Here is a 25890-nt window from a genome sequence, read left to right as displayed (position 1 = left end):
CAAACTTAGCAGAAAACGGCGTTTTATTAGATTCAGTCCCTGATATTAAATTTTATCAGTAATATAACGGCAAATGTGTAGTTTAGCGGCGTAAATTATTTGACAAAGAAAAATTATAAAAACTATTTATTTTTTTAAATAAAACACATTATAAGACCCAAAGTCTAAAATAAAACCAGAAAAAATTCATTTTTTTCATCATTTTTATTAGACTAAATGTACGACAATCGAGGTCGCCGTATTGTTTTTTAAGTCTGGCTTTTTAAAGGTTTGACAGATTGGTCTTATAAAGGCCAAATTCGTCTTTCTTTACGCTCTTGGAATTGTTTTGGCCGTCATTTTTGTAATGAAAGAGCGTAAAATAGGTCAAATTTGTAAACCTTAGAAAAGCCAAGTTTTAAAAACAATATGGCGGCCTCAATTGTCGTACGTGTAGTCTAATTAAAAAATGTTTAAAAAATAATAAAAATGAATTTTTCTGGTTTTATTTCAGCCTTTAGGTCTAATAATGTGTTTTATATAAAAATAAATAGTTTTTATAATTATTTGTCTGTCAAATAATTTACGTCGCTAAACTACACATTTGCCAATATAAATTCCGGCGAGAGTATCAATTTCCCATCCCAAGTTTATTTATTTATTAAATTGTTAAGTGAAAGTACAGAATAGTTAAGAACACCCTCTCTTCAGGTTCTGCAGATTATGTAGAAAGCCATTCTTAATTAAGAGGTTCCATTATAGCTTAAAAATAAAAATAAAACAAACCCACCCAATAAATGTTATCATGACATTTACTGAGTGAATTTCTACCAGTAATTTGTTTTATTTTTATTTTTAAGTCATTATCCAAATATATAACCGTATTGTGTCAGCCATTTTTTCTTGTTCTCACGTAAGGCTCGACGCTTGTAATTTGTAAACAAATTTTGCCAATTTTCTGCAGTATAACATTTTTTAAATTAAAAATCTATTTAGTGCAAGAAAATTAAAAGTAGTGGCCGCCAGCGATTAAATCAGTGAATTAAGTTTCCATTCCCAATACTTAATAAAGTAAATATGGCAGTATAGAATTTTATTTTGGCTTTTTTTTTCAGATTATTATACATAAATATTTATTAGAAAATAATTATTAAATAAAACAATTTTTCTTTTCGGTGCTTCTATAGAATTTGAACCTAACCAAACCGACTTTATCCAAACTCAAGCTAAAAGACTGACCTCTATTTTAAACTAGGAGGATAGTGGCTAGCTCGCATTTCTCGAACAGTCCTAATTTTTTATTAAAAGTGCCATTTTTACCTAGTTATTCACTTATGCACTTTTTACCGGTCCCAGTTTTATCGAGCACCCTCAAATCCGACGTAAACAAGTTTTTATTGAGCCATCCTCGTAAATAATCAATTTCTACCCAATTTCCACTATTATCGATCTTCATGGTGTCCATTCATTAACCTTTATCCTCGAGTGAACTCTGAGCCTCGATAAGCAATGACTCCCTATTAAAGAAAAAAATCAGAAAAAAAAAATGAAAATAAAATGGTTTTATGAACTAGTGAACCGGGAAATAGGGTTCCTTATTCAATCCGGGGCAACACCGATATCTTTCTACTCGCATGTATATCTAGTAAGCAAAGAAAATGAAAAAAAAAAAAAAAAAAAAAAAAAAGAATTACAGATAACATTGTTTTTGCTTTTTCTCATATTTTTATTTATTTATTTTTCGGTTGATTTCTGGGCGTAATGGAGCTAGGAAAATGGATCTAGTTAAAGGGTCAAATCGTTGTTGATTGGCATTTATCTGACATGCAGGGACATAAAAACGACACCCTCCTTTTGTCTTTCCCCTTTTTCTCATCCTCGGGCTCCAACCTACCCTCTCGGCATGACAAACGCCCATTGCCTATCCCCACTTCAACGCCGACTTTCATTTTTGATTTAATGCTTTTCAGTGGCCGAAAAATGGTCAGCGAAAATTTAAAACCAACCGGAACACTGATTCAGAGGTTGGTCACTCTAGCGACAGTAGCCGTTTGCATGAAAAATGAGTTTTGTCGAATGACCTCGTGTGATGGTCCTTGCTAACGGTCGCAGATGGGCGATGGGAAGTGGAAGAAATTTTACGATCGCTGATATGGTCGTTTACTAACGGTAGTAAGGGTACCGGTTTTGAGGGGCGGGGGTCTGTTATTTATGGCCCACTAGATTAAGGGTGCTCTTTATCATTCTGTCGCTTGAAAGGACTTGGTCCTCATCTCCTGGTGACAGGGTTTTCATCCCGGTGGGCGTGGAGCCGGCAATTCTTAGAAAAATTGACGAGATTTAGCAGAGAAGCCAACAACCGAAAGAAAGAATAAAGAATTAAAATGTATAACAAATGCATGTTACCAAAGGCAAGATACGTTACCTTTCTACCTGTGTGTGTGTGTGTTCGTCCGTCGAAACGACAAGGACCATCTGATCATCCTGTAGGGTAGGGTCGGGGGAGCCTAAAGACAATGTAATATAGCTGTTGAGTTAGAATGAAAAATAAAATAGTGGTATCATTAGAGCCATAGTCGAGTCGAACCTCGATAATCGCTAAAAAATCAAAAACTAAACAAAATACCGATAGAGACATGTCTAATAAATCATGCAACAATTGTACGAAAATGTAATGTTCTACTCGTATGTTGTTTTATTTTCGATATTTGAACGATTATCGAGGTTCGGCTCGCCTATGGCTCGAATTAGATTAATATATTTTTTTTCATTCTAACCCCACAGTTTTTCTACTACCTTTACAACAAAAACACTTTAAATTAAGTTGAAACATTAAAATACTTATCTAGGTAGGTAGAAGAGTAACTTAGCCTGTCTTTTGTAACAATTATTTGTTTTTAATTTACTTTTTCAACCCGCGTTTGCTTTATTGACTATTCGGAAAAAGGTGCGGTTTTAAGCAAAAAACAACAGTAGCTACGTAATTGTCATGTCGAAAATAGTAATAATCTATAAATATAAAAGCGAAAATGTATGTATGTATGTATGTATGTATGTATGTATGCATGTGTGTTCGCTTTTTCTGTGTGCCTACAAAAGGCTTCTTTCAAAGAAGCGGTCGGTCGGTTCACAACTTTTTAAAACTTTTTATATCACATATAAATCGTAATATCTCACAGTTAACAACGAAGCTCGCCTGTCTATTTAATTTGCTCGATTTCGGGAAGATAAATATTCAATATTTGTCGCTCGCCGCATGTGGGTTAGTCTTTTTCCTATAAACTCTGGGGGGGGGGAAGCGTTCAGCAGTAAATGAATACCATCCCGCAGTCAAACTTGACCTCATTAACTCATTAAAACGAGCACCTGCTAAATCCAAGTAATTAAATAAATTCAAACGTGTTTCGTTTAGCATCTCGCGGTGGGGCAATGGGTAACGTCTCACGTTTTTTTTTTTTCACACTTTAATTTACATCTTTGCCTCAACGGTTCGGGTTCGATCCTCATACTTACTTTTTATTTTTTAACACCTCCAAACACCCGGGCAACGCCTGGTACCCCTCGCTAGTATATAAAAAAATCACGGGAATTAATCAAGTAGAACAACTGCTATTGTGTTTTTAGTAAAAGAAAGTATATCGCTATGGTCTAAAATAAAACGTCAGTCATGAAAGTGGCAAAAAGGGAAATAAGTATTTCACCCTGTATTCACAATCTTCAAGGTGTTCACATCTAGGGAAAATGCGATTTCCCCCAATTTTCCGTAAAAATTACTTTTAACTATAAATAATCTTCTACCCAATGGATTTTCGTGATTTTTGGCTATATTACTATTTTCGACATGACAAATAAGTAAATACTGTTGTTTTTGATTAAAACCACATTAAAAAAATGAGCTGTCGACTCTATCGTAACAAGCACCAAATTCAATGCTATGTTAATTTAATGCTATGTCCGCCGTCCGGTCAACTAGTACCACGTGACCAGTGAACTAACTTTTTCCGAGATCAGAAAGAGGCTAGAAATTTTGGACCCATTTTGTATACTAACACCTAGTATTTTTCTGGTTAGCAGTTAAGTTTTTTTTTCTTTTTTTTTTTCAGCGATTATATTGTGTTATATTAGGTGTATCATAATTTTTGTAGGAATTTTTGACACCCCTAACACGAAACTGCGAATAAAATATAAAAAACTCGTAATTTCTCTTTTAAAAGTGGGTTGTTTATTTTCTTTATGGAATATACTTCCAAAATAAACTATTAAACTTGTTTAAAAAATAATAGAAATATTTTTTTTTATTAAAAAACAACAACAGTGTTTACAAAGTGCCGACGCGCGTTCATGAAGCCATTTTTTTTACGTATGAAATCAATTGACTTTTACGAGTTAATTTTTTTTCAATTTTTAAACTTTAAAAATCTATCAAAATTTTTCTATTGATTCAAATTTTACGATGTTTTCAGGGTCAATGTGACATTTTATACTCTTTCCAATAAACCGAATATAATATTTTAGACAAACGTTTTTTTAATACACGCCCCTGCCCCCATTTTCAAATGTCTATTAAAATTTTAATAATTAATTTACTCACCAAAGTTTCATATATCACAAATTGAAGATAAAAGATAAATAAATAATATATTGTAAATTAAAACAAACAAAAAAAAGAAGTGTTTTTTGGGAATTTACCTGTAAAGTCCAAAGTGTAAAACACTTTTTTTAAAAACCACGTTGATTTTTTTTTTTAATTGGAAGCCTATGTTCTGCTTATATTGTCCAATAAGTAATGGACGCTGACGATAATTTTTTCTATTTCATTCAATCGCTCCCTGTTTTTTAATTTTTTGTTTTGTTTTTTATTATTGTTTTTATGACTCCAAAAAACATCGTTAAAATAAGAACAAAAAAATTGTAATTAACGTTGTATGAACATAATAAACGCTTTAAAATAAGTGAAACCACTAAGAACTTAGCCAGTTAGGTAGAAAACGGACACTTAGAAAATCGATTTTATTTAAAAAGAAAACAAAAAAAACAAGTAAAAATATTTTTAAAAAATATTATAGGGGGGCTATAGTCTATTTAAAAAAAAAACAATATCTCCTTCAAGAACGATCATAAAATGTGTTTTCAATCGATATTTATTCAATAAGGGACCAGTTTTCCTACCTAGCGAAGGGGGAAGAGTTTTCCGGGGTCGAGTTTTCCGGAGACGAGTTTTCCGGAGACGAGTTTTCCCGGGACGAGTTTTCCGAGCACCTTTTATTTCACGCATTCTTAAGATCGGTTTCTGACACTGCTAGTGTTATATATATATTGTCGACATCATTCACCGTCTGCTTGGTTCATCAGGTTCTTGACAACAGATTTATTTATTTATTTTTTATCGAAATATCGACTGCAAGTTTAATTAAAGAAGAAAAAACAAACAAACAAAATCTCAAAAACTTATGAACGTCGCCTTCTCACGTAGCATTTTTCTCAAATTGTTGAAAACGTGTCGTTTTGATGAAACTCGCAGGCTATCTCAAGGGGAAATCGTTTTTGGCCGCTTCAAAATTTTATGGCTTGCCACTTTGAACGAAACAAAACAGAAACGTTTGTCACAACCGCTCACCCACGGGGTGGATGGGTGTGTGTACATAAGGGTTCCATACTTTAGGGCTTAACGTTCAAAGTCATAAATCACGAGAACAGATTAAACATTTTTCGCTTTTTCGAACAGCGGTTGCTCTTGTTTTTCACTTATGAAGTTGCTACTACTACTACTACTACTACTACTACTACTACCACAACTGCGCTAGGTGTATCAGAATTTTTGTAGGAATTTTTGACACCCCTAACACAAAACTGCGAACAAAATATAAAAAACTCGTAATTTCTCTTTTAAAAGTGGGTTGTTTATTTTCTTTATGGATTATACTTCCAAAATAAACTATTAAAGTTGTATAAAAAGTAATAGAAATATTTTTTTATTAAAAAAAAACGGGTTTGTATTACTGTACACATAGATTCGAAAAAGTTGTCAAAATACATATATATAACAAATAAATGTTATCAAAGGCAAGATAAGTTACTCTTCTACCTAACTGGATATGCTTTTAGTGTTTATATTTAATGTAACATGTTTATTCAGCTCGAAAAACATAGTGTTTACCGATGTATTGGAAAATTTAAAATGGCGGCTGACTCTTTCTCTCTGAGACGGTAAGTTTTGGAAAATGAGTTATAAATAATAATAAAAAAAAAACAGTCAAAATACTGTTAAAAACCCGCCGAATATATGTCAGCCTATGTCACGTTAACATATATTCAGCGAGTTTCTAACAGTATTTTGCCTGGTTTTTTATTTATAACTCATTTTCCCAAACTTACCGCCTCAAAGAGAGAGTCGGCCGCTATTTAAAATTTTCTAATACATCGGTAAACACTGTATGTTACATTAAATATAAACACTAAAAACATATCCAGTTAGGTAGAAAAGTAACTTATATTGCCTTTTATAACATTTATTTGTTATATATTTGTTTTGTGACAACTTTTTCGAATCTATGTGTACAGTAATACAAACCCCAAAAAACAGTAATTAAATTAATTGAATTTTACGAGTTCAGTATTTCTCAATTTTTAAACTTTAAAAATCTATCAAAATTTTTCTATTGATTCTATTTTTACGATATTTTCAGGGTCAATGTGAAATTTTATGCACTTTCCATTAAACCGAATATAATATTTTAGAGAAACTTTTTTTTTTAATTCACGGCCCCCCATTTTCAAATGTCTATTAAAAAGTAAATAATTAATTTACTCACCAAAGTTTTATATATCACAAATTGAAGATAAAAGATCAATTAATAATATATTCGAATTAAAACAAAAAAGTAGTGTTTTTTAGAAATTTACCTGTAAAGTTCGAAGTTTAAAACCTTTTTTTTAAAAAAGACACGTTGTTTTTTTTTGTTTTTTTTTTAAAATGAAACCTTGGTCCTTGCTCCTTTTATTGAAAAAAAAATTAGGTTTTTAATTACATTTTTCGAGTAGTTATAAGCTTGGAAAGACAGGGGGTCGAATTAATTCACGCCTCCCATTTTGAAATGTCTATTAAAAAGTAAATAATTAATTTACTCACCAAAGTGTTATATATCACAAATTGAAGATAAAAGATCAATAAATAATATATTCAAATCTAAAACAAACAAAAAAGTAGTGTTTTTTAGAAATTTACCTGTAAAGTCCGAAGTTTAAAACCTTTTTTAAAAAAAGACACGTTGTTTGTTTTTATTTGTTTTTTTTTAATGAAACCTTGATCCTTGCTCCTTTAATTGAAAAAAAAATTAGAGCTTGAATTACATTTTTCGTGAGTTATAAGCTTAGAAAGACAGGTGGTGGAATTATTCAATATTTTTCACGAAATTTCTGACACACCTACAACTACGACCATCATCATTAATACTACCACCACAATTACTACTACTATTACTACTACTATCACTACAATTACTACTCCTTCTATTACTACTACCACCACCAACAAGAACACTATTATTACTACTACCACCACCATGGCCTCCACTACTACGATCAGTACCACCACCACGACTACTACCACTACTACTACGACCACCATAATTATTGATACTACTACGAAGACGACCATCATCACAATCAATACTACTACTGCTACTAACACTACCACCAACACTACCACCACTACTACTTTCACTAATACTACGATTGCTATCAACACTACTACTACTACTACTGCTATTATGCTAGTATCATAAAATAATCACTTGTCAAATGTAATTGTTTCTTTTGATACTTTTGTTCACTCCAGACAAGTCGCTACTCTGATTGTGGCCAGATTTATAGGAGTTAACCTGGGTGAATAGCTGTTTGTTTGTAATACATTTGAATGCCTGCATATTTACTCGGTCAGAGAAATAGGAGCAGAGAGGGAATTCTAAAGGCGAGCTATTAGAGTAAAAGAGCGTCTAAGGATATCTACAGTGAAGGGGTGTGATTTTGTTGCTACGTCACGGGTAGTTACGTCGAAGATCTGCCTTAAAAAGAGAATTTACTATTTTATTGAAAATATAAGAATGCGAAGTTACCGTTAGAATGGGTTAGGGTTGTATTCGAAAAAAAAAAACAGAAAAAAAGAACATGGCTAACGGATGACTCGCTATCAGGTCGGTGCAAAAGTTTTACCAATTTAAAATCTTATCTTGAAAATAAAAAAAAAAAAACTGTGTTTTTGAAATTTTTTATTTATTATAATAACGACCTTTGCTTTATAACTTGAATTCCATCTGCTAACAAACTTATAAATGCCGCACTTTAGAATTATGTAGCTTTTGATGATTCTAACTCTCGCCCAATCTCCTCTTATAATGCAAATACCATCTAAATGGTTTTGCAATCCTCGGAATAAATGATAATCCGAGGGATTTAGGTCAGCAGAATATGCAGGATGAGACAAGATTTCCCAACCAAATTCTCCTAGGACATCTTTGATCAGTAGTACGACATGATAACGAGTATTATCATGATGGAAGATGACTCCTTTTCGGTTCACTAAAGAAGGTTGTTTTCGAGCCAACATTGTTGAAAATATTGCAGAAAAATATAAATGATGCTTTAATAATCTGAACGAAAAAGTTACGAATTAATCATATTGATATTTTTAAGTAATAAAAATGTGTTTAAAATAAAGTACTTTAAAATAACCCTTTAACAAACTGGCAAAAAGTTGGCATCAACTTGATATTATTTTTTTCTTCTTGTTTCCTGCTGAGGTTAGATGTTTCGTTAAAGACTTCCAACTTCTGGTATCATTTCTTTCGCGCCACTCGCGAGGATCAAATCATCAATAACTGATTCCTTATCATTCTGCGTGGTATGGGATCATTGACATAGATATGAGGCACATTTTGGGGCATTTCAAGTAATTTATGACGGGTGACGTGGCCATACCAGTTTAGACACCATTATGTGCTGCAGACACTTGTGCCCCACGACGTAGACACCCTCGACAAACCCGACAGGCAGCTAAATCCCACCCCCACACAGTAGAGATCCCTAGATGTAAAAGATCTTTCTACTCCAGTAGTTTCTTCCCCAGAATCGCTAGACTCTGGAATTCCATTCCAGGTCCCTGCTTCCCCAACCGTACTGACATGCAGAAGTTCAAGTGTAACGTGGACCGACATCTTGCTGCCCAAATCCCAACATAGTACCCCAGTAGTTGTTGCCCCTGATAATAGCCCCCTACACCAAAGTGGAAATGTGCCTTATTTGGGGTGAAAATGTTAAAAAAAAAAATTCTCCTGGAAGCTTTCAAAGTGGGACCGGCAACCTTCTCCAAGCGATGGGGATCATTATTTTTTAACATATCTGATACTAACGCTGAGCCAACGTTTACCAGGGTTAGCGATAACTTCACATGCTTATATTTATATTAGAAGATGTGCCCGGCGTTGCCCGATATTAAACGTAACGTTAGATTCCTAAAAAAAAAACAAAAAAAACAAAAAACAAAAAACAAAAAAAAAAAACAAAAAAAAAAAAACAAGTAAAGGAAAAACGGAAAGAAAGTGTGACGTGTGCATGAAAGTATTATTTTTTTTCTAAACAATTCACATCTTGTAAGTTGAAAAAATACTCGAGCTGAGATCGAAACAAAAACCCAGACGGTAAAATAAAGACACCAACATGAGACGATCTTTAAAATGTGTTTTCAAACTTCGCGAAGTCGTTGCCACAAAAATAAAAAAATGTTGCCACAAAAATAAAAAAATGTTGCCACAAAAATAAAAAAATGTTGCCACAAAAATAAAAAAATGTTGCCACAAAAATAAAAAAATGTTGCCACAAAAATAAAAAAATGTTGCCACAAAAATAAAAAAATGTTGCCACAAAAATAAAAATCCAGTGACCCCCCCCCACCAAGCACCAATTTTTCAACGTTAACCCCTTAACAGCCCTTTTATCGGATAAAAACCGATTTAAAAAGTTTTCCGTCTGTCTGAATCCCCTATAGACCAAATTTCAAGTCTGTAGATAAAAAATTCATAGAGTATATAGGTTGAGAAGTGTCCTTACACACACACACACACACACACACACACACACACACACACACACACACACACGCATTCTCACTTTTAAATATAAAATTTAAATATAAAGTTATTTTTAAGGCATGTACGTTAACCGCGACATACATTAGTAATTAAATAAATAAAAATTAATTTGGGACTAATTTCCTAACGGTATTTCCTTTAAAATATTCCATGTCGCCCACCGTTCTGGCAATCCAGCAGAATGAAATCTTTGAAATTGCTGATGACGCTAAAAAATGGTTCGAGCATTTTTGACAAGAGTTCTCAGATTTTACAAGTTATCGTTTCACCGTTTGTGCACGCATAGTTAACGCGCACATTTGTAACCAGTCTATCGAATCAGTATGCTAATTAGCTCGTAAGTATTCACATGTGTGCAGTTACTTTGCAAAATATTGCAGATGCATGTTGCAATGGCACAGTGCACTTTCAGCGAATCTCGTGCCAAGCTTAATGGATGTCTTACGAAGATTCTGGAGGGAAAATGCGCCGTCAAGATTTTGCTAAACTTTCTTTAAAATTAATGTTTTGTAAACGTGCAAGTTTGATAAAACCACGTGTGTTACCTCGCCCGACAACATCGTCGACTCCAACATTTTCTGTGGTCTTCTTCTTCGTCTTCTCTTCGGCCATGTTATTTTCTTTTACCGAGGGGATGCGCACAGGTCAGCAAGTATATAAAATTAAAATAAAACAAAACAGAAACTTCGATACATTCTGTAAATATCAGTTGCACTGTGTGTGTGTGTGTGTGTGACACCATTGACCCTCTACGCGCTAAGATCCACGTCTTAGTAATCATCTGCCGATGCTTCTTTGTCGTCGGTTAATAAATTCATATCACCATCTGCCCCGAACTACGATCTGCGTTTTACTGTTCAACTCGCAATTGTCATCAACCGTCGCAAACCCAAGACTGTTATTAACTGTTTTAACTGTCGTAAACCCACCTCCATACCTTAAAATGGTCATAAAATAACTCTAAATATATATACGGTTCTTTTGTTCCCGTTCATTGCCACACCTTGACGAACAATCCTATGCCAGTTTCCTTTTGTGTACCTTTGTGAACTACTTCCTACCAATAATTCTGCCGATAAAACCATTTCCTCTGTCTTTTGTCATACTTTTTTTCTCCTTCTACCTCTGATTCCCAACACTTAGTGAGAATCGCCGATAGTACCATAATAATGTTGCAATGGTTCATTGCACTTTTAGGGAAATTTTGTGCCAAGCTTGATGCATATCTTACGAAACCTCTGGAAAAAAAAATGCCTTTCCAAATTTTTGGTAAACTTTCTTTAAAATTTATGCTTTTCTAAAACACGAATAAAAATGTTAAAAATATGAATAAAAATGTTAAAAACACGAATAAAAATGTTAAAAATATGAATAAAAATGTTAAAAACACGAATAAAAATGTTAAAAATATGAATAAAAATGTTAAAAACACGAATAAAAATGTTAAAAATATGAATAAAAATAAGAGAACAAAACGAAATATTGTATTTCTTTAATATCCATTGTCATCGCATTTTTATAAATAAAATTATTTTCTATATATTTTTACCTCGTTTCTGAAAACTCGTTCTTTGAGTATGATGTGGCCCCAAGGTTGGGACCTTGGAAGAAAAACAAGAAACACGGATTAGGTCCAAGAAAGATATATTATGCAAAAGGGTTACAAGAATAGGATAAAGATTAAGCGGAACTTACTACCCAGTCATGTCCATTACAGGTAGTCGAATGTGCTGCGTACAACTTATACTCCTGCTGATTCTATGATATTGCGATACTGCTTCCTAAGAGGGTTATTTCACATCGTAATATAGTATTGGATAAGTCGGTGATAAGATAAAATTCGGTCTCACAACAGAATGTTTCCCGGGCAGAAGGCATTTATTTGAATTTGAAAGAAGGTGAACTGCGATCAAACGCTGGTTTAAAGTTGAGCGACGAAGATCAAACTAGCGAACATTCTCCCTTCTCATCTTTGCAAAATGATTGTGAATAAATAAATGTCCAAATCCGTTATAAATTTCTATTTAGAATACGTAATAGACTTTGATCAACATTTGAATAAGGATTCTGAACATAAGGTTCGGTATCATTTTAGCTTAATTTACACCTTCGTAAAGGGACATAGAATTGGCGCGAAACCGTTCTGCCCGGTGAAATAATTTTATCCGCCATGGGACAGGTATTCATTTAGTTACAAATAAATATCGATTATGAACTGCAAGATGCCCTCCCCCACTCTAAGATAAATTTATTGCGAGAAAAAAAAAAGAAAAGGAAAAACACCAAAAACAAAAAGAAAACATTTTATTTCTTTTGATTTCTATAGTCATCGCATTTTTATAAACAAAATTCTCTTCTATAAATACTTATTTCGTACGTATCTCCTCTTCATCTATGGACACTCGTCTTTTTCTGGCTTATATACCAATCGGTTACTTTATTTTATAGCAGCATTTTTGCCTTCAATTTCTGAAATGTTATTTTTTAATTTATACTTCGAATTCTTTTCAGATATTTCATGAGTTCATATTTATCGTTGTCCATTTTTCAACTATTTATTTTGGGACAAAGAAATGTTACGAGTTACAATTTCTCTCAATATTACGTTTCAAATAATCATGTTTTAAAATTATTTATTTTTTATTTATGTGGCTTCGAGTTTCGTCAACTTCGTCCGTGTTTCCAACCCAAGGTTTTCGCCATTAACCTCATATTGTTGTAAGCGTCCTTGGATGACTGCCTTTACAAGTTTTCTTACTAAGAATTCTTGAAAGACAGAAATTGAGAAATTTATTCGAGGATATTGGATTAAAAAAAAAAAAAATTAAACAGAACATTTTTGTATTATGCTCTCATATACTGTGAAATGTTGTTTGACCCCTTGCGCGGGCGCGGATGTTCGCTTTTTTTTTCTCGTGGTCCAGAGTGACGTTGTTCTGCTGTTACGTTTATTTAAGACAGATGCAACAACTATGTTGTGTATAACACTGATTGTTTGTGTAGGTAATATCCTTATTGAACGAAACGGTTATTTATTCCGGAAACAAAGAGATAAATGAAATGAATGGCTCTCGTCTTCGGGAGGTCTCATGTTTTGACAAGCTTTAGGGCTTGACCTTTACTCCTGATCTGAAATGGAACACGTACATTAAATCTGTTGCCAAGGCCGATGGAAAAATGGTGGGGTCCTTCTATCATTCCAGTAGATATCTCACTGCTGATGCAATTCTCTATCTATATAAGAGCCAGGTACGTCCAAGGATGGAGTACTGTTGCCACATTTGGGCAGGAGCTGCTAAAAAGGTCCTGCTCTGATAGAGTTCAAAATAGACTTTGTAGGCTCGTAGGCGATGTCCTTTTCTCTTATCTGCAACCTCTATCTCACAGAAGAGATATTGTGAGTGTGTCTCTGCTTTATCGTTATTTTCATGGAAAATGCTCGACTGAGCGTCAATCTATGGTCCCCTCTCGCCAAACTTTGACAAGAAACACTCGTCTAGCTGAAAACACTATCAATAATCCCCCCCCCCACTCTTTATCTGTGCCTAAACCTAAACGTAGATTCCATGAAAAAAGCTTTCTTAGAACTGCACGCCTGTGGGGCTGTCTTACGTTTTCCTGCTTTCCAGCTGACTACAATCTAATTGTCTTCAAGTCCAACGTAAACAAGTTCTTGATGAGCCATTCCACTTAAGTTAACAAATTCACCGAATTTCCATTACTAACAATTACTATATTGTTCAATTGACTACTGTACACTCTTAACCTTTATCCTCGAGTGATATTCGGGCCTTGATAAGTGATGATGCCTATGTAAAAAAAAGGCGCCTTTAGCACATTCAACTAACGAGATTAGATTTAAACGAAATACGAATTCATACAAATATTTGATAACGATAGATGTTTAGTTTTGAATTTCATTATTAATCCAAATTTTGTCAGGGGTGTGCATCAAGGGATGAAGACGCTGAACTCATGATAAAGTTGAATAATGATAAAGTCCTTTCTTGGGGAACCATTGAACTTCCCACATTTAAAAGTATTCTGTCTATATTTCCTTGTCCTCAAGGGAAAATAAGTAAAATCAAACCTGTATCTCGAAATGTCAGCGCATATCAGCGAACTATGTTATTTATGCATTTGAGTTTGACATATTGTTTATCAAATCGAGGGCCTGGAGTTACTGCTGTAATTCCATGGAACCAATCCTCTGAGATATGTTGAACTAGAAAATACTGCCACTGACTGCATTCTTTGTTTTTGTCCCTTTCTTATTTTGCCATTAAGGTCTTACATTCCATGAGCGATGTTTCTTACAAAAAAAAGGAAGAATTGCTGTTTTCTAGGTCAGAATCTATTCAATTTAACAATTATCGTTGGCAAATTTTTGACCGTGAAATAGTACTTTTTTAGCCTCTTACATCAAGTGGCTTCGTGCACTATCTGGAGCGATTTCTACAAAGAAATCTATCAAATATTGATCTATATGTCTCCCTTCTCATTTTCTCTTTTTCTTTCTTTCTTTTTTGTTTTCGTCATCACGAAATACTGTTACTGACGGTATTTTTTGTTTCTGTCTCTTTCTTGTTGAATCTGTCTCTCTCCCCATTTTCTCCCTTTCTCCCCCCTCTCTCTCTCTCTTTATTTCTCTTTCTCTCTTGTTTTCGTCATCATAAGAGAAAATGATGATTAGTTAGAAGTACGATACCATTAGCGGCGAAATGCATTTGAACCATTTCAATATTCGGTTTCTTAAAAATGCTCCCTCTTCAAAGCTAAATCTATATATAAGGTTGGTGCAAAAATAATGTCGTTTTTTTTAGGCGTTCAACTTCAAATTAAAAAATGACATCCAAATATGTATAAAAGTGAGAATGTGTGTGTGTGTGAGAACACTTCTCAATCTATACACTCAACGAATTTTTGGTCTACAGACGTGAAATTTAGTATACGTGGTATTTGAACACATGAAAATTTTTAATCGGTTTTCACCCGGAAAAAGGGCTGCTAAGGAGTAAAAATTTAAAAAGAATGGCACGTGGATGGGAGTCTTCGAATTTTTATCTGTTTATTAACTGTTTCACGAATGCGCATGTGCGAATCGTTCACATGGCAGATTACTTACGTTAAGAATAAGTACATTCGAAAACAGTTTAAAGAACGTGTCAAGCTGGCCTGACGGTTATCGTACTTGACTCACTATCTTTATGTTTTGGTTTCGATCTATATTTTTTACTCACCAAAAGTGAACTATTTAAAAAGAACATAATACTCACATGTCTCAGTTTCTTTTCGTTTTTTTTTAAATTCATTTGTTTTAAAGATATTTAACATTACGTGTAATACCTACGGTATTTCTGTTTATAAGAAATAAGAATTCTACATTAATTTAAATATAATTTTACGGCCGGGCAACGCCAAAAAGCCTGGTAATAAATTTTTTTAATATAAATAGGCGTTGTTCGCTTACCGTTCAATTCTCGTACAGCCGTTTCTGTCAGTAATAACGCCGAGAACTCGACACAAGACTCGTCAAGCAGACGTTTCTGGTGTCATCAAAACCCACCTAGGACGTGACAGCGGTAACAAAATTTACCTTCTCGAGGCCAATCTATGGTAAGAGTTAGATGGATGGTAAAATAACATGATCAGTTATGGTGGAACTTGGAGAGGGCGAAATTATTAAAGAGGGCGATTCGATAGGAATTTGTTCATATTAGATTTGAAAACCCATGTTATAGTAAACCGGGAAGCAGACCCAAAGTATTGCGTTCCACAGGCGGACACTTCTAGCTTTATATTTAGATGCATCTATTTAACTTATATCAGAATATTTGAAGTCGAGATTAAACTAAAAATTACTCTCCCAAATTGACCCATTTATTTTAAAATCTTATTAACCCCTTGGCCCTCGAGTCAAGATCAAAGCGTAGTATCTGTTCTTCAGATCTACACTTCAATTTCTTGTTCTCTGTCAGTGGAGGAGAAATCCTTCACGACTGAGACAATTTTAATTTTTGTTCCTTTTCTCCACATTAAAAAACGACCCTGGTGTCTAACTCTGTCCCGTGGGGAGGCATTGTAAATAGGAACCTCAAGCAAATCATATTGCCACTTGAGACCATGTCTACAGGGCTCTATATAGAGAGTTGAGAAGCATAATGCCTGTTCACATTACAATTAAATTTTAACATGTTAGTACAGTCAGGAAAGCTGGAAACAGGAATGGAATTCCAAAGTCTAGAAGTTCGAGAGGAGAAACTGTTGGAGTAGAAGGCTTTCAAGTTTCTAGGAGTCTATAAAGTGAAGGGGTGAAATTGTGCTGCTTGTGAAATTAATCGGAAGTATTTATGAAGCACTAAGAATAGAGCGATGGTTTATCAATAGTGATTGTGCTGTTGGGGTCTCACGTGAATTTTGCCTTGTGTCATATTTGTGCCTTTGCGAGGGCAGAGGAAGGAAGTCGATACTGATATTGGAGGATAGGAAAAATGTTCTTTTAGACGTCATCTTTGGACAAAGCAGGCGTATGGAATAATTAACCATAAAAAAAAAACGAATGAGCGACCCTGAAATGCTGACAACGAAGGAAAAGAAGGAAAGAGGGGTGGCGTGAAAAGATGGAGGAGGAAACATTGTAATCTCGCTTCCTTTATCGGAAAAGGAAGTTTGTAATATTATAAATTAGAAATGAGGCAAATCGGATAAAAATTAATACGTAATTCCACCCCCTTCCTCTCATACACCTATGTGCGCACACACGTACGTGCGCGCGCACACAAAGAGATGTTTTTAAATTAAAAATTTAATTCGCAATTTAATAACTTTGACAATTTCTGCTCAAATGATTTCAAATTTTAACAGCATATATTTAAACATGTAAATTTATACTTAACATATTTTATGGAAATCGCTCCATACTAAGTATGAAGCCACTTTATGTAAGGAGCTAAATTCAAGGTAAAAAACTAGATCGTAAAAAATAACGAACACCTCATCTAGCACCAACATGACCGACTTTGCAAACAAATACCATGAAAACAAACGGTGTTTTTACATATCGTCCTATGAAATTGGCTTCTTTTACTTCAATTTCGAAAAAAAATATATAAGAAAAACTTACAAAAACATCCTTACCTATGCGCCTACACTGAACCTAAGAGGAGTTCTAACATTTACATATAGACTTATTACATATTTCATTCGTATAATTCTAAACAACACCCAATTATTATACAGTACGGTAGCCCAATTGAATCAAAATAATATCTTCCGAATCTCCTCGTTTCCTTTAGAGTATGCGATGATATTTGGCGACTACTGACAACCTTACAAATTTGCCTCTTTGTTTTCACTCATACTTTATGGAATACGTCTATAATATCACTGACTACTTCAAAACAAAACAAAACAAAACAAAACAAAAAAAACAAACAAACCCAAAATACAAAAAAAAAAAAGAAGAAATACAGTTTTACTATGTAATGAAACTAAAATTGAAAATATGGAATATACAGAATCTGAAACGTTCTACTTTTTTTTAGGATAGGATTTTCAAGTTATTTTTTATGGTATTTGATTGTGTTTATATAGATAACCGTACCTGTTACTTCCTTCTCTTGATAGGCTTTTCCAGTTAAATTTTAAAAGATATTTGTGTTTATTACGTTATTAGAAACATAAATCCAGAAAAACGCGCTAGGAAGAGTTAGTGTTACAAGAAATCTTTTTTTTTTTTTTTTTAAATGCTTTAAAATAAGTTAAAACTACCCCCCCCAAAAAAGAAACAAACATTTTCAGGTAGGTAGAAGAGTAACTTATCTTGTTTTGGTAACATTTCTTTGTTAAATATATTTTTTTTTTTACTTTGCTAGCCCCTTTTGCTTCGTAAATTGTTAGGTGAGAGTACAATTTATTTAGCAAAGACGTTCTCCTCATTTTAAGAATGACTATCTAAATAATAACGTACTTCTTTCAACACAGTACGTAATGAATGAGGGAAGGATTTATTCATTTGAAACAGAACAAAAAGTAATTTCTTTTGACCGCTAACTGGCCATGAAATGGGTGCTCCTTTCACCTTATATTTATATAGGAAGTAACCACTCACTGTAACAGCTTATATATATATATATATATATATATATATATATATATATATATATATATATATATATATATATATATATATATATATATAATGATTACAGAAATCCCCCCTGGACCAAATTACCGTATGTTTGCAATAACAGATGCCATATACAAATTTATTGTCTAAACTATTATCCACAATCTTATGCAACTTTAGAACGATGTTCATTCGTTATAAAGATAACATCATCACGATCGCCAACATCTTTAGAGGAAGAAGTTACTACGTTTCCCCTCTAAATCTAAAGTCATCATACTACCACTAGTTTACACCAAAAACTAATATGCACATTATACATATACCGCTCTGTCTACCTTCACAACTGGCTCATAAACTCATATACAAAACATAACCTTTTTTCTTTTCCCGTGAACAAAAATAATAATTTCTCCCTCATTCAGTTCCGGCAATTCTCATTACACATCTTCTTAAATAAATGAACACGCTAGACCTTACCAAACATAGCCGCTCTCTCAACAATTTGCAATCATTTTAACCTAAAACAAACCAATTGTTTTTCTTTTTTCATTTTTGTCCTAAATATATTACTTCGTTTACTATATTAATGCTTTTTACACCTTTTTCTTGCATAAACAAACATGTACGCGCAAACTTGTTTTCCAGACCAGCAAACAAGAGATTATGGAAGAAATTACACGCGGATATATATATATATATATATATATATATATATATATATATATATATATATATATATATATATATATATATATATATATATAACCCTGTGTATCACTTTATTGCAGGTCAATATTTTTTTAATTTTGAAATTGATATGAAACAATGCAGCTATATTTGACAAGGCTGAAATACCTTCCTTGTCCAGAAAGACACGCTGCAAGAAGCATTAAACCCATAGCAAGACCTGTTTTAAACCAAAATCCACAAGGAAAAACGTCTGGCTTGGGCTCAGAAATACATGAAAACCAGCTTTAAAAATGATTTTTTCACCGATGAGGCCAGAACAACCCTTGATGGACCAGATGAGTGGGCCAAAGTTTGGAGTCCTCTTGGATTCCCTGCCCCTCATCGATTCTCTCGTCAACAGGAAGGTGGATGTGCCATGTTTTGGCTTGAAATAATCTGCGATGAACTAATTGGACTATTTAAAAAATGAGCACTTGTCACCATGGCTTGATGACCTATTGGGGCATCACCACAAATTGATTTTTTATGCGCGACAATGCACCATCCTACCCAGCCAAGGTTACGACATCCTACCTTAAGTCATTAGGCACTAATGGAGAAAATTTGATGGCATGGCCACCTTGTTCTCCAGGTTAACCTAATTGAGCAGCTTTGGTCAATGAACTTCGGAGGAAGATTTTCGAAGTTTCCTATAGCATCACATCATCTGAAATCTGCCGATTGACATCATCAGTTGACAAAAGGCAATTCAATGTGATTTTGAGGCATGGGAGTTTATGTTGATAAATAAATATTTCCTTAAACAAAATAATGTGAAAATCGTTCTTGATTTTGGTTAATATTATTAATGGATATGTTCTTTATTTCATGTAAATAGAAATATGAAGTTAGAGTATTGTTTTATTACCGGAAATATACATTTTTGGACACTTGCAATTAAGTGATACACACTTAAAAGTAACCAGAAAATGGAAAATTGAGCATAACTTTCAAAATATTTGGTCAAATTCCATAACAATCAGAAAAACAAGGCACGTTGTTGAGCTCTTCCAGTGTACCAAATTTCACTTCTCTGCGTTTCATAGCGATTTTGAAAATTTAAAAAAATATTTTATTGCCAAATACTTAACTCCTACCATCTGTCTAACTATTCGCTCATGGCAGGGCCACTCGATAGTAACACTAAAAAACGTGTAATGTAAAAATACATCTTGCTGCTCAACTCCCTTCATAGTATCCCTGCAAGCATGTCCCAGATAGTAGTCCCCTACATCAGAGTGGCACCGAACCTTGATTGGGATGAATATGTAAAAAAAAACAAAAAACGATTACTTTTTTCCCGTGAAAAAAATACTTTCACCTAACAATTTACACGTTGCATACATTCACCTTTTATTATAAAAATAATAAAAGATGTTTACACAAGACAAATACGTTCACTATTTTTCTGGAAAAAATACTATACTTACACGTAACTATTTACGATTAAAACTAATGCATTCATTTTTTCCTGCTAACTCGAACCAAAGAAAAACGCAGATTTTAAGTAATGAAGCACGTAAACACTTGATTAAATAAAGTGATATGACCCTTCCATGCTTATTGACCACATTTTCGACTCAGCCGGGCGTAACTGCATAACTCCCGAGTATTCTAACAATACAGTAACTATTTTTTTTGTTGTTTACTTCTCTTTTGAGGACTCGTGATCAACACTTCTTAGACATTAACTTTTTTTTTTAGGTAACTTTTTACCTTAGCTCGACCTACACAATTTCCTTTAAAATTAGGACTTTCATAGGTTTCAGACTGTGCTGAATAAGACAATCTCTTTTAACTTTAGCGGAGACAAGTAGTTTTCGAGATATAATGACATGCATTATGCATTGTAGTTTAGTGTTGTATACACGCACGATAAACAAATCTATTTCTCTCCGCCCGACACTGCCACCTCAAGTGTTTTTTTAGTTTATAGTCTTTGCGAGTGGGTATGCTGACAACGAATAACAAGGTCAAATTTGGGGCAAATACTTTTACAATCCCCACTCATAAAATGGGGTGTCTATTCCGAAAGTCGTTCTTACCATGGCGAGGTTGGGGTGTCTATTCCATACGAAGTTCTTAACATGAGGACATTGGTGGTGTCTAACTCGAAAGCCGTTCTTAACATCAAAACGTTGGGGGATTGACCACCAGCAACAAGCATAGTTTAATTTTTTACAAAGGAGGGACATGCTTCGACCAGGCAACGCCGGTTAACGGGTCCTGCTAGTTATTATTATTTTTAATTCCTCCTAAGCCCATATTTAAAAAAAAGAATCTGTTGAAACGTAATAACTAAAAAAAAAAGATTATTAATTTATATAGTTGGGGCTGGCTAAGATAGTCGAAGTTTATCTTTTTTGTTAGAATTTTCAAGTTAAATTATTTTTAACAGTAGGTATGTTTATTAACTTGTTAGATGAAAGTGCAGAAAATACAGGCAGAAGAGTAACTTATTTTGCCTTTGGTAACAGTTATTTTTTACCACTTTTCGCTTTTCTCAGTTCGTTTCATAACTTATTAGATGAAAGTACAAATTATTTGGCAAGACCCTCTCCTCATTTTAAGAATGGCTTTCTAAATAATAACGTTATTATGTCAACACGGTACGTAATGAATGAAAAAAAGGATTTATTCATTTGAAACAGAATACAAAGTAATTTCTTTTGACTGCTAACTTGCCATGAAATGGGTGATCTTTTTACGTTAAATTTATATAGGAAAGTATTCCCCACTGTAAGATAGTAATTATTTATTATTAATTAAATACACTTAAATTAAACTTAATATGTTGGGTATTCGAACCAACGCGAAACTTTATATTTGGGTTTTAACCGGGGAAAATCAGTGCAAAAGTGTGAAATTAAAGAAATGGAATTTGCCAGGTGAAGGCTGAACGACGGCATTACGAATATGCATGCGTAACGTAATAATTATTAGTTTATGTTTTAATTTTTAGCCTTGCAGCAAACATGTTTTCACAACCCAGGCATTAACGTTAAAGGCAAAATAAATCGTAAGCTAAAAGTTTTGGTTTCGATTCTCGGTGGTGACGCACGAGTCATTTTTAAAATTTAAAAAAAAAATCATTACTATGTATTGGGTCCAATATAATATAATAATAAATACGAAATCTGCAATAATCAAAATATCATATTTAAGCGTATTTTACGACCGGGCAATGCCAGGCGGCCTGCTAGTAGCAAGCATTATTAAAAATAACATAATTCTACTGCTTAATTATTTTTATTTTATATTTCCATTATATTTTTTACTGAATTTTAAGTGTTAAAATATGAAATAATAATTTATGTTTCACACCCATCATGAACATTTCCGATTCTTTATTCGAATCATATTGAGGTTACAAAACAAATAAACCAAAAACCTGGAAAAAAGAAGAGAAATTTAAAGAGCAGTAGAGAATGACAGACCAATGAAAGTACTATTTTAAAGTTAGCTTGACAGACAAGTGTGCCTGAGCGACCGACAGAGAGATCATTTTATAATGGTGCTTGGACACATCTGAGAGAAGATGCATTCATCCAATGTACTCGTTCAGTGCTGAAAATGCCATTTTATGGGAAACATGACGAGCTGGAGGACTAAGCCTTTCGTAAAAATGCGGAGACACATGCCAAATTTTGTACCGGAACTTTTGAGACTTTTTTGGAAAAAAAGAAACAGGTGGAAGACGGAATTCATTTTCATCTTATATCGAAGTGTACAATCAAATAGTTTTTGCTCTCCCCTGCTTTCCCCACACAGTAAACACATCCCGTCCTCGTCTACGCCTTTGACTTGGTCGCTTGAGAGGATGGAAGACCCTTAACATGTCGTATATAATCATTCAACGAAGACCGCGCCATTTAGAAATAAAACACGTTTTTTGTCAAGACTCCTTATCCACCAAGGATTCCCAATCGTCTTTGCTCTTTTAACGCCCTTTCTATTTCTTAATGTATCTCTCTCTCTCTTTCTCTTTCTCACTCTCACTCTCTCACTCTCTTTGCTTCTCGCTTTCTCTTTTCCCCTGTTTTCTCAATCTTTTTCTCTTCTCTCTCTCTCTTTTTAATGTCTCTTCCTGTGACTTTTTTTCTTCTGTTTTTTAATGTCTCTCTTTGTTTCAGAATGTCTCATTCAAATATAGAAGTGTTTAATATAACAATTCGTCTACAAAGAAAACACGCATACAGCTATTTTATTTATTTATTTTTTTTACTCATGTTCACCTCTTACAAAGCATATCACCACTTGGACGTAAGGGGCTACTATTTGGAGCCATGTCTAGGAAAGATTAACAAGATATTTGTTTATGTTACATTTAAACTTCTGCATATCAGTACAGCCAGGGAATCAGGCAGCAGGAAGGGAATTCCAAAGTCTAGCTGTTCGAGGGAAGAAACTATTAGAATAGAAAGCTTTCTGGCATTTAGGGACAACAACAGTGAAGGGGTGAGATCTTATTGCTAAGCGGGTTTGTCGCGGATATGTACGTCGAGGGGGTACAAGTGAAACAAGTTCATCAGAACACATTCCATTATTTGTAAAACAGGCACAGTGATGCAACATTGCGGCGATGAGACAGAGGCTGGAGCTTAGTTGATAAAGTGGAACTGGTTAGATAGACTAATCTTTTTTTGACTTTATCTAAGAGAGAGAGGTTAGTGGTAGATGAACCAGCCCAGATGTGGCAACAATACTCCATGCATGGACGAATGGTGGCCTTGTAAAGGCACAGGATACTCTCAGGCGTGAGTAGTCTTCTAGCTCTATAGAGGGAACCCACCTTTTTTGCAGCAGCCTTTGCAATGTCCTCTATGTATTTGTTCCAGTTCATGTTGCCCGTAAATGTAAGGCTGAGGAGTTTGAAGGTAGAATTTTCAGGTAGGGTGCTATTTGTCATGAATATAGGGGGTTGGGGAGGCGTCTTGTAATTGTTAAAGGAGAGCAGCTTAGGTTTACTAGCATTAAATGTTACCATCCATTTACGGCCACATACCACTATAGCGTGGAGGTCATTTTCTAACAATTCTGCCATTGTCTTCGATTTATGTACATCTGTTCTTCCCTCATGCATATTGTGATTCCACACACATATATAAACACATACATGCGTACATACAAACGCACACACTAACACATGTACACATGTGTACACACGGCGTTACAAATGTATTTCATGTGTGTGAGCGGTGAAGCATTTTAGAGAGTGGAAACTCCAATCTGGTATTGGTAAAACAGAGAGAGAGAGAGAGAGAGAGAGAGAGAGAGAGAGAGAGAGAGAGAGAGAGAGAGAGAGGAAGGTTCTGAAATGATTAACGTCAATCTACTCTTACTAATAAAAATGAGGTTTCTCTATGCAACAGGGACGGGTACATCTGCTAATGATTAATCAAAATTTAAAAAAAAGTGGGAAAATAGAGAATTTCAAAAGGGGGGAAAAATCGCATTTGGATTTCAGAATAAAATCCACGGAACTTTCCATGCCAACTTCCGAACCATGTTCACTTTAATTTCCCCTTCCATCATTCTCAGCTGAGATAAAATGTTGCAACCATGACAACCCACTCGACAGGCCGTGACTTAATTTTTCAAATCTTAAGACAACTCAATCTTCATTCAGAAGTTCAAGAAACTTTTCTGGTTATTCTTTTATAGGTTAGTGTACGTGTACATGTGCGCGCGCGCGTGTGTGTGTGTGAATGCTTCTTTAACCCAGAATATAGCTTGGTGCTCTTTTTCTACTTTATCGTTGCTTTGGGAGGTGACGATGTGTAGTTAACGACACAGACTGAAGATCTAAGTGTTTCGAGTTCAAACCCAGTTCGTTCCACAAAAAATCACTTTCACTTAGGATGTTGGCAATCTTCATGTGGTCCCGCCCGTAAGTCCTCGATATCTTTCTAAAAAGAATTCTGATTAGAAAAATATCGGGGAAACCAATGTCAACAACAAAATCTTCAGATTCATACGATATGATGCTTTCATAGTAAGTACTCGACCGAGTTTCAATTCATGCCTTCCCCCATGCAAAACTGAACTTCCATCAGCAAAGTTTCTTTCCAAAACTACCCGTCTGTGGAACACATACGTTTGGAAAGCTTTCAAGTCTAATGTTAACAAATTCTTGTTGAGTCGTCAATTTAAATAATTAGCTAATATCTTCCAATTGTAGGCGACTGAGATTCTCTTGGATGCTCTGCTCTCGATGAGAAATCTATTCTAAAACTTCTTTAACTTGTTTCTAGAATTTTCTTTCTCATCAAATCTTTCTTGGAGTTCATACATAAGATCCATTGCTCTTTCTGCTTCTCGTAAAGTACGTTCTCTCTATCGCTCTAAACACTTTATCATACCGGAGTCTATTCTCTATCTCTACAAATCTACTATCAGACCATATATCAAGTACTGTTGTCATATTTGGCCTGGTGAATATCTGGCCCATTTAAGGGTTATTGATAATGTGCAGAAACGTATTTGTAATTTGATTGTCACCCCCACTCCACCGTTTCTTCTCCTCCGCAACAAACAGACGTGATGTTGCTCCATCCATCCATAGTCCTTGAGCCCCTAGGGGGGCATACGCCATTTACAACTTTTGTAGATGCTTTTGTAGCGAGGAGTTCTTTTTACAGGATGAGGGTGCTGGCCCCACTCCCAACCTTCCCAGAAGGTACATACAGCGCCTAGTCTTCTAAAATGGTCACCCATCTGGTACTGGCCAGGCTCAACGTTACTTAACTTTGGTGATCTGGCGAGAACTGGTGTGCCAACGTGATTGTGCCGTACTCGTGATGTTGCTGGTCATTGTTATTAATGCTATTATGGCACGTGTTCTTCAGAATTGTCTCATTTATTTATAGCTTCCTTTGTTTCAGCTCGTTTGACTCGTAAATCTAG

The sequence above is a fragment of the Euprymna scolopes genome, chromosome 28 (assembly GCF_053919585.1).
Source record: "Euprymna scolopes isolate OS-2025 chromosome 28, ASM5391958v1, whole genome shotgun sequence".
NCBI classification, from domain to species: Eukaryota; Metazoa; Mollusca; class Cephalopoda; order Sepiida; family Sepiolidae; genus Euprymna; species Euprymna scolopes.
The sequence above is the reverse complement of the archived record's forward strand: the minus strand, read 5'-3'. Positions refer to the sequence as shown.